This window comes from Ischnura elegans, assembly GCF_921293095.1.
Source record: "Ischnura elegans chromosome 13 unlocalized genomic scaffold, ioIscEleg1.1 SUPER_13_unloc_3, whole genome shotgun sequence".
In the NCBI taxonomy this organism is placed as follows: domain Eukaryota; kingdom Metazoa; phylum Arthropoda; class Insecta; order Odonata; family Coenagrionidae; genus Ischnura; species Ischnura elegans.
This window is the reverse complement of record NW_025791659.1, coordinates 5371259-5382210: the sequence shown is the minus strand read 5'-3', so window position 1 is coordinate 5382210 and position 10952 is coordinate 5371259. Positions and strand designations below refer to the sequence as shown.

General features: G+C 35.7%; 1 non-coding gene across 1 annotated transcript; it reads right to left on the bottom strand.

The window, feature by feature from the left end:
* Nucleotides 1–2553: 2553 nt before the first annotated feature.
* Nucleotides 2554–2625, bottom strand: Trnad-guc. Its single transcript has one exon. It is a non-coding gene; the product is annotated as a tRNA-Asp (tRNA).
* Between the last annotated feature and the right edge of the window lie 8327 nt (nt 2626–10952).

The following is a 10952-nucleotide window of genomic DNA, read 5'->3' as shown; positions in this document are numbered from 1 at the left end:
AATAGAGTATAGGAGCACGGTATTCAGAAAATTAATCGAAGTGGAAAGATTAAATCTCCTCCTAACCAACGGCTCCCGGAAATTTTCCCTACCCAAACTTCTACTAAATAAACTGTCAATTTACCTGCATTTTCACCTTGATAATGTTACTCTGTAACGAAACCATGGTCGGTGTCAATAAATTACTATGTGGAAATAGCAAAGTTGTTGATCCTTCTATTAATGTGAAGTGGAAGGTGTTAAGTATCCATAAAAACGTCAGACAAATCATGATTTCTATTTCGTAGCTGCTTAGCACTGATATTTAAAAAAAATCAATTTATTTAATTATTCAAAAACAGCCGATACTGCCTTTGCGCTGAATAGAAACCTTAACGTTTGAAGATTTAACAAATACAAACTGTAAAAATGAAATCAACTCATTACTTGGTGGAGCTATGAGATATTCATGGTGAAACTAAAACACGGTACCGTTCCACAAACTTTTATATTAGGTGTCGATTAGTTCCGAAGGTTATTGCGTCATTATCAAGACAAACAGGACCTCACCTGCCAACGAAATCAACAGATTTTGGCATGACTTGGCGGAACGATAAGATATCACAGGCCAACAATGAAAAAACGTATTTACTGAAAATACCTTATTCTTATGTTTTTAAAGTTGCTGCATCCAAATACGACGGTTTTAAAGTTGTATCACCCACCATTTGTTCACATTTTACAGTTAAATTTATGAAACCAAGCAATATATGTCTAGAATTTAACAGCTTTTTCATAGTTAAATAAAATTGAAAAAGTAGGTCTAATGAACGGAGATAATGGGGGTTTACTGTTGGTACTTCACCGAGAAGTTCAGCAAGCAATTCATCGCAGAAAAAGCTACACCAGAAGCTTCAATGAAAAAAGGGAGAGAAAAGGTAGACAAATTCCAGTTGACAAGTGAACCCTGTATTATCACGCTGTAGTAAATACAAACAATTTTATCACGATGTAGTGAACAGTAAATACAAACAATTTTATGATGTAACACAGTGTTTCATTGATTTCTCTGTATACCGTATAGGGGTATTAGACTAAATATTAAATACATATTGCCTGGAAACTATGGGCGATACAAAATAACTAAGGCCAGGTTTGGATTCGGCACATAAAAATCTATTAAGATCAGATAATAAAACAAAAAGAGTTTTCAAACAAAATTTTTTTGTTGGCCTGTGTATTTGTGGTGAAACTAAAAACACAGTAAATTTACACAAACTTTTATTTTCTGTCAATTAGTTTCGACGACTATATCAGCTGATGGTTTCAGGCGTTAATTTATAGGAAAAAAAATCATATATAAAAAAATTTGATGGCTTCGCTCGTTTCTTTTTCCATTGTGAATTTTATACACTTGTCTAAAGAGTTCAAAAAGAGCAAGAAAGTGTCGAGTTGTCTATCAGAACCTGACCATACACACAAAATATCGTCTACATAACGATACCAATCACACACATTTTTTTAATAATGGGTTCTTAGATGAGAAAAGATCTTTTTCTAAATTGTCCGTATAAATGTCCACAAGTAATGGGGATAAGGGCGAACCCATAGCCAACCCTTCAGGTTGGAGAAATATTTCTTCTTTGAATTTGAAATAGTTCTGTGATGAACATGTTTTAAGAGCGGAGCACAGATCTTGTATGATTGGAGCGGCGACACATTTCTTAGAGAGGATCTCTTCTGCTAAATCCATATATGTGGAAAAACAAAGTGCAATTTCCATTCATCACGACGACTATATCGTCATTATCAAGACAAAATTGTTTACGACGCCAAAGCCGTCTAAACCAGCCGACAGGAAATAAAAGTTTTAGGAACAGTACTGGGTTTTTGTGTAACCATGAAAACTATAAAAAAGGATAAAACAAAAAGAATCAGACGATGGATTTTTGAAGCTACCTCTTGAATTATCTGATGGGCATTGAAAGATCTAGGGAAGGGTGAGTAGTCAAAATGGTATTTTTAAAAAACGGGGCAGTCATGGGACTGGCCGACAGAAGTGAAAACTGAAATAATTATTATCCATTTATTTTTTATATAGATTTGATATTATTAAAGAACTCATTTTTTCCAGTAATACTCATTTTTCAACAAAAATTGAAATTATTCTTTTCAGCAAACTCTTTATTATTAAATATATATTATTAAAAATACGATGTGTATGAATAGAAAGTAACATCATTTATATATTAAAATATAATATGCTTTTATTTCTTTTATTTAATATGCTTTAAACCAATAATTGTTCACTATGCACATAAAGGAAACTGCCTTAAATTGTGCTGACCAGTATTTTCATAGCGTGTACACTCTTCTACACGTTCATGCACGAGCTCTTTATATTTATACAATATACACCATAGATTTTTTTTTTCAATTTTAATATTTTTAAAACAAAAAGACTTTATATTAACAATATATTAACAAAGTTTATTTACTATACCTAGTCAGCCTGCGTAGTTGAAATATCAATTGTACAATGTTTCTAATTCTATGAGATTGAGAAAAAATTTCCTCCCCGGCGGGGAATCGAACCCCGGTCTCCCGCGTGACAGGCGGGGATACTGACCACTATACTACCGAGGATGTGATACTAGGAGACGAATTTTCAGACTGAAATGTATATCTCGCTGTAGCGATCGCGGTGTCGGGTCGGTGACGCTCACGCGAATTCTATGCCTTCTCCCCATTCCGCAAAAGTGCCTAACGCCGCTAAAGAAGTTTTCACTTCAAACATATGTGGGGTGCGTAAAAACGTGATCTTTGGGAGAAAGAAAGACGGAATTTAGGCTGGTGTAGTAAGAAAAGAATGGAAGTATTTCAGAGGATCGGTACTTGCCATTTAAGGAATTGTAATTGAAGGAAAGATCATGAATATACTTACGAGTAGATACATAGTGGAACCAAAGATAGGGCAGACATTATTTCAGAGCGAGAGTTATTACGAAGGTGAGGTTCAAGAGTTTTCATGTTGATGGGAATAGAATTCACTAATAAAGTGAGTGAAAGCTAAAATAGGGTGGTTTCCTGTTATTTTTTATTGCCTAAATCGAAAGATTATTACTCCTGGAGTACGTATTACACGCTTTTAGACTTTTAAATGACGATATCTATTTTTCGCGATTAAATGAAAAGTGAAAAATTTCAAGCGCGCGAAAACGCGACGGCCAAGTATGAATGCCGGGAAAACTCCGTGTGACGTCGTTCTGGTTCCCGCTGCCGCAAGTGAGGTGACCTTGGGGCGAGGCTCTGAGCGCTGATACGACGCAGGATGCTAGCAGGTAGCAGAGTACCCTGCTAGCTGGTAGCGCTTGGCTTAAATAAGGATTATTAATACCCTATCGAACGAAGAAAACTTTCCGACCTTGGCCAGTTTTAATAGGTGATTATTAAAACATGTTACCCCGAGCTCTGTACCTCATGCATGCATTGGTAACCTCAGACGATGTGTAACTCCTATCTTCTCGTATAGAAACTAGGTCCCTATGACGTCACGTGGAGTGGCATCGCATGGGCGCCAATATGGCCTTTTTCAAATGAGGATAAAATTGACCATTGCCATTCGTCTAAACTGGGATTTCTAAAACCAAATAATTTGTATATTATGAATACAGTAATGGTGGGTAATGAATCGCAATCAATGCCTTTCGTTTTCTTTGATGAAGGAAACTACCCTATTGCTCAATTTCCGAGTATGTTGTGCCGAAAGAAAAGAAGTGTGCTCAAAATTTAGCAATGAAATAATGTTTAATCACTCGCTACGTCTTCTGTTTATGACCCATTGTAGGTTGAAAAAAACCCTCGTGTTCGACCATGAACCGAAGATTACAAGAAATAGGTTTATTATAGCCCTGAATTAGTCCTGTTTCGGGCAAGATTCGGTGAGAAATTCAAGTTCACGATAATTGCGTTCAAATTGGCTTTTTTTTTCAAGTTACGATAAGTTAAAAAGGCAGGAAAGAGTGTTTTTTTAATCATTTCCTGTTACGATAGTGTCAACTGAAATTCTAGCCTCATTAGAGTAAGGTAAACCCAATATCGGTAGTTATATGACCATTATCCGCTGGACAACAAAAAAATGCGAGGCATTATCTCAAATTGATTAAAAAGAAAGGTACGTTTTCGTTCCACGAAAATAGTAAGTTAAGAGGTATTTTCTAACTTTCTTTATCTTATATTTTACGTTCTTATCCACGTACGTTGACTTCTTTACGAAGCGATAGAAAACGTCGATTTCAATTTGATGACCAATGACGTCTATGACCTCTTCACTGTGAATTTCGTCTGTGACCTCTTCACAACGAAACTTCCTGTTGGATTTTTTTTCTAAGTAGTGAAACTAATAACAGATTGTTTTTCGGGTTCATTCCGCGTTGTCTCATATTTATATTATATTTTTTATTACATTTCCGGCATGATCACGAAAAACAATCACCAATTAACTTATCGCGGAAGCCTCCGTAATAATAAAAAGGAATATCTTCAAACTTAGGAAATTATCAGGATTTTAGCTCAAGAAATGCTCCAATTATAGACTATTAAAACCTGAATATTTTCTTTAGACTAGCCAAAATGGTCATTTTTGGTGTATTTCTACTAACTTTTGATGTAACTTCGTGAAAATTATCATTAGAATATAAAAAATGCCCAATTATTAAATCAATCACACTGATATAAAACGTTTTTTTTTATAATATCCACGGTCCACTAAGGTATTGATCTGTTCTTACTGTTTGACAATCTAAGCAGGTATTGTCCTCGATTGTTTAAAGAAATGGAATAATTTTTTTACACCATAAATAGTAAAAGTAAAAGATCATTTCAATCAATAATTCAATCATACATATATAAAACGCTCGCTTTTTTAAATAAATATCCACGGCCCAAAACTTATTGATCTATTTTTTCTGTTAGAATCACTGAGCATTGTCCTTGGATACTTAGAGAAATGGTTCATTTTTCATGACCAATAATAGATGTAATAAAGGTTCAGACACGGGCATTTTCAGAAAATTTCTGTCACTTAACTAATCAAAATGAACTATTGAGTTTTTTTTTATTCTAATGAACTCAATGTTTAGCGTTGTTTAGAATCCTGAAGTAAACGTCTTGAAGAATGAAATGAAAGAATATTTATATGAAAATTTTGCCAATGTTACGGTTTATTAACACACCATCATCTATTAATAATTCGAAATGTGGTGCTATACATAAGAATGATGAAGATAAAATGGATAGACCGTGTAGTAAGTAAGGAGGAATTGCTAAGAAGAGTGGGAGAAAAGAGAAGTCATCTAAAAACCTTGAAAAACCTCGGGGCTATTAATAAAAATCAGTACAAGATTTTGATACAAAATCGTCATAAAAAATATGAAAATGGTTTTTACGATAATAAAATAAATAATTAAAATAGTTCCGTTTTAATTTGATAAAAAAGAAGAGACAAGATTGTTTACATACGTTTTCGCAATGTTTATTGATGGTAACTAAGCTAATATGGTTCATAGTTACCTATCAATTTTGTGAATAATTAAAATAATTCCGTTTTAATTTGATAAATTATGAAGAGAAAAGAATGTTTACATACGTTTTCGCAATGTTTATTGATGGTAACTAGGCTAATATGGTTCATAGTTACCGATAAATTTTGATTAATTAAATAATAATAATAATTAAGCATGAAGGCATTGAATAAATATTAAAATTGAGTTTAAGAGAGAAAAAAACAACTTGAAAATTTCAACTGTTGGTCCAAACTTTATACCATTTATAAATATTTTAAACTAGAATTGCCCACTGCATATCCCATATCATCATCATCATATGTCAACAATCCTAAGATTGGTTTGACGCAGTTCTCCATTCCTCTATCCTATCCGCTAACCTTTTTATAGCGATGTATTTATTCTCTTTTACATCCTTTATTACTTATTATCCTAAGTAACTCATTCGGGGCCGTCCCTTGCCATTCTTCCCTTCCAGCTGTCCTTCTACGATCGTCTTCATCAGGCCATCGTGCCTCAGTATGTGGCCAGCTAATCTATCCCGTCTTCTGCTCAAGGTTTTTAGATGACTTCTCTTTTCTCCCACTCTTCTTAGCAATTCCTCCTTACTTACTACACGGTCTATCCATTTTATCTTCATCATTCTTATGTATAGCACCACATTTCGAATGCTTCCACTCTTGACTTCTCTGCTGCTGTCATCTATCAAATGCACTTTGGGATTCAATGGTATTTTTAACAAACCGTATTGTTCCAGGGAAAGAGAAAAAGTTATCGCCGCCGGATTTAGTACTCCATGTTATTTGTTTGCGGCATGTGCGTATAATTTCATATTTCTTCTCTTTTACGTTCCACAAAATCCTTTGCCCTGTGTAAATTATTCAAGGCCGTCCCTTGCCCTTTTTCCCTTCCACCTGTTCTTCTACGATTGTCTTCATCAGACCATCATGTCTCATGTTATGCAGCCAACTTAATTCTTATCCTTAAAGGTTTTAGGGGGCTTCTCTTCTCTCCCACTCTTCTTAGCACTTCCTCGTTACTTACTACACGGTCAATCCATTTTACCTTCATCATTCTTCGGTAGCACAACATTTCGAATGTTTCCACTCGTTGTCTTCTCTGCTGCTGTTAACGTCCACGACTCGCTTCCATGGAGAAGGACACTCCATACGTAGCATCAGATGAATGGCTTCCTTACTTCTAAGTTTAAATTTCACGCTGTAAGTATTTCTTTCTTTTGGTGGAATGCTCTCTTTGCTTGGGCTATTCATCTGATTATTTCTTTCTCGCTTCTCCAATCGCTAGTCATCATTCTTCCCAAAAAAAGTAGAATTCGTCCACCATTTTCTAGCCTTTGTTTACCTATTTTAATGTTAGTCTTGACCTCTTGTCTTCTACAGCGTACTAATATTTTAGTCCAGTTTACCATAATAGTCATTAGGCCATCATGCATCATAATGTAGCTAGTTTAAGTTGTCCCGTCTTCTGCTTAAGGTTTTTAAAAGACTTCTCTTTTCTCCTACTCTTCTTAGCACTTCCTCGTTACTTACACTGTCTATCTATTTCATCTTCATCATTCTTATGTATAGCACTACATTTCGAATGCTTCCACTCTTGACTTCTCTGCTGCTGTCAACGTTCAGGCATCGCTCCCAGCAGGAATATAATTTCTTTATAAGTTATACAGTTTTTTTTACAGTATGTACTAGAACAGCATTCATCCCAACTCCGCCAGTCTTTGCTTCCCTGTTTAAACATTAGCTTTGACTTCACCTCGTTTATCATAACATTTAGCATTCATTTTTGATAACATTTAACAATCACGCGTATACAAACGTATGTGCCCTGGATAAGGGTAACTTGCCCCAACTTATTATTTTATTTTATTTTAAAGAAATATAACCACATACAGCATATACTTGCCATTTTATAGTGGCCAGGTAACAATACATAAAGTAGAGGACGAAGACGCAATATAACATGTAGAAAAATATAATTACATTTACAAAAACAAAAGGACAACAAGAAACTGCAGTGACAGACTACTTCGGTGACATAAAGGATAGGGAAAGGTTTATGAAGGATTTCAATGGAAGTGGAAAGGGGTCGATGTGTGGAGGGAGTGAGTTCAACACAGAAGTAATGCGGTAGAAAAACGAACGTTTAGTGAGTGAAAGTCTAGGAATGGGCGTGTGGATTAGGGGATGAGAACGGGTAGGGCGGGGTGGAACTTTAAAATTGATAAAAGAGAGCAATGCAGGGCAGTCGATGGTGGAATTGAGAATCTTATAATTAATTTTTAAATCAGCTGTGAGCCTATAGTTTTTCACGAGGCTTCTCTTCTCTCCCACTCTTCTTAGGACTTTCTCGTTACTAACTCGGTCGATCCATTTGATCTTCATCATTCTTATGAATAGAACCACATTACGAAGGCCTCTATTCCTACTTTCTCCACTGCTTTCATTGTGAATTCCTCACTTCCGTAGAGAAATATACTCCAAATTTAAGCTCTAATAAAGAGTTTCCTCACTTTTATGTTTAAATTTCCCGCTGTAAGTAAATCTTTATCTTGTTGGATTCGCTCTTACTACCTCGGATATTCTGCCAATAAGTTCTTTCTCGCTTAATCTATCACTAGTTATCCTGCTTCCCAAATATCAAAATCCATTCCACCTCTACCAGCTTTCGTTTCCTTACAGTAATGTTGGTCTTAACACTTTGAGTGCCGGCTGCAAATTTTAAAGCCCTACTAAATAATCCAGCCATTATTACTAAATTCGGAATTTTTTTTTTTTATATTAGCATCAAAAATATATTTATATCGATGAGTATTTCAATAAAAATGGACTTTGCTCTTCTTTATGAATAAGTTGAATAACATTTATTGCTAACTTTCGAATACATATTTTAATAATGAAAACCTACTGTTTTTGAAAAATAAAAAAGTTGCAACAAATAATGTACCGCCATAAAATGCTTAATATTTTTTATTTCGCTCAATTTGAACTATTTAAACCATGGAAATCATACAAAAGCATTGTTCCAAGCAAAGTATTTAAAATCCTGGATGACAAAAAGGGTCACTGCACCCACAACGAACGCTTTTTTCCTCCAAAGAATTTTCACACCAAGTGGCCTAAGATAAGGATGCCGGTAGCTGCAGAGGACTTTTCATCCTCAAGACATTAAAAGAACTCTTATTCCATCGAGGATTTGATTTTTGAAATAACAGAACCACTAAACAGTATAGTGGATAAGTACCACGGGCGAAATATTACGGCTTCACGCGTACAAAGCCAATTAAATAGAAAGACATAATATTACGTCCATGGCAATCTTCAGAAAGATTGACAGGACGTAATATTACGTCCATGGCACGCAAAGTGTTTACTTCTTCTTCTCTTCTGCGTACTAATACATGGTTTTACTTTTTACTTATTTGCAGCTGATATTTACCCTTTAGCCTAATCTTAATAAACAGAATCTTTTATTCTATGAAAAATTCTAAGTAGATTTTTTGGTGGATTTCTTTCTTCGCTTGGGCTATTCTGTCAATAATTTCTTTCTCCTTATTATATGGCTAGTTATCCTTCTTCCCAAACGACAGAATTAATTCCACCTCTACCAGCTTTTGTTTCCTCACAGTAATGTCGGTCTTAACTTCTTCTTTTCTTCTGCGTAACAATATATGGGTTTTCTTTGTACCTATTTGCACCCATTAGCCTATTCTTATTTAACAGATTCATTTATTAAAACTAGAATTCTAAGTAGATCTTTCTGTTGATATAATTCTCTCTTCGTCTGGGCTATTCTGTTGATTATTTCTTTCTTGCTTACCCCATTCTAATTATCCTGCTTCCCAAATAACAGAATTCTTCACCTCCACCAGCGTTCGCTTCTCTAATTTAATGTATCTGTTTAATAAGTCTTTGCTTCTTCTCTTTTGCTGCACACTAATTAACATCTTCGTTTTCCTTGTATGTATACTTTCAGTTTATATTTACCCACACGCATAAATTAGGAGACCAACTTGGACTTTGAAAACGTTAATTCAATGAAAAAAACATACCTGACATGCCATGCATGAATTTAGCACTTTGAGTGCTGGCCGCTACTTTCAAAGCCCTACTGAAAAATCCAGCCATTTTTACCAAATTCGCTAATTTTTTTAAAACATTAGCATCAAAAATACATTTATATCGATGTGTATTTCAATAAAAATGGACTTTGCTCTTCTTTATGAATGAGTCGAATAACATTTATTGCTAACTTTTAAATTAGAGATGTGCGAATAGTATCCGCGAATACTCGAATACCTCGAATAATAGAAAGTATTCGATATTCGAGATCTCGAATAGTTATGCTAAAGGTACCGTCTCGAATACCTCGAATACTTTGAATTTCGCGTCATACACTGTCGCTCCCACGTCGTTGGTAGTTGACTCGGAAAAATGAGAACTCTAGTCGTCTAGTGCATGCAGCGCCGTTTTAGGCAAGCTGACGAAATACATCAAATTCACGGGTTCGAGCGGTGAAAAGAGTTCGACGTGGGGAACCGAAATTGATCGGATGAAAAAAATCCGAAAATCCCAGGTGTCCCCTATCAGGAGAACCTCAGTTCCGTGGGATAGCAACATTGGCGCATTTCCCACGATCCGCTATCCCCATCCATTCAGCGTTCGCCCCACCCCCTGAGACGATTTCCTCTTCCCCGAAAACAAAAAAAAGGTCCCGGCTCGTGCAGGGATCGTATTACGAAGACCTCAGCTTTGAAAAAAATATCAAGTTACCGGAAAATAATAGAATCGTGTTTCACCCTTCCCTCTTTCTCCCCACTGACCATTTTCCCGCATCCATCTTTTGATAAAATGAGAGGAGGTGTTTGCCATGTGTCCTTTGTGGCTAATAATGACAGGCACTTATTTTGAATCTTCCCCAGGAGATGAAACTACCATAGGGAGGAACTCAGTGCCGTGGGATAGTGACATTGGCGCATTTCCCATGATCTGCTATCCCCCTCCATTCAGCATTCGCCTCACCCACTCTTGAAGATTTCCTCTTCTCCGAAATCAAACAAAAGATCCCAGCTCGCGCAGGGATTGTATTACAAAAACTTTATCTTCAAAAAATATCAAGTTACGCGAGAAAAATAAAAACGTGTCTCGCACCCACCCCCTTTTCTCACCCACTGACCTTTTTCTACCTACCTGCTTCGAATTTCCCCCTTTCTCGAGGTCAACTGCTGCATGAGTCATCTACTAGCCCGAAAGGTGTCTAACAATGACTTTCGGCAATTGTTATTACACCTTTATTGGATTGAAATATTAGTAATGTGCGCGTAATTTAAAAAAGAATAAGACCAAACACGACATATTTCTGACTTTATTTAAGCATTTTGCGCAGGAAAAT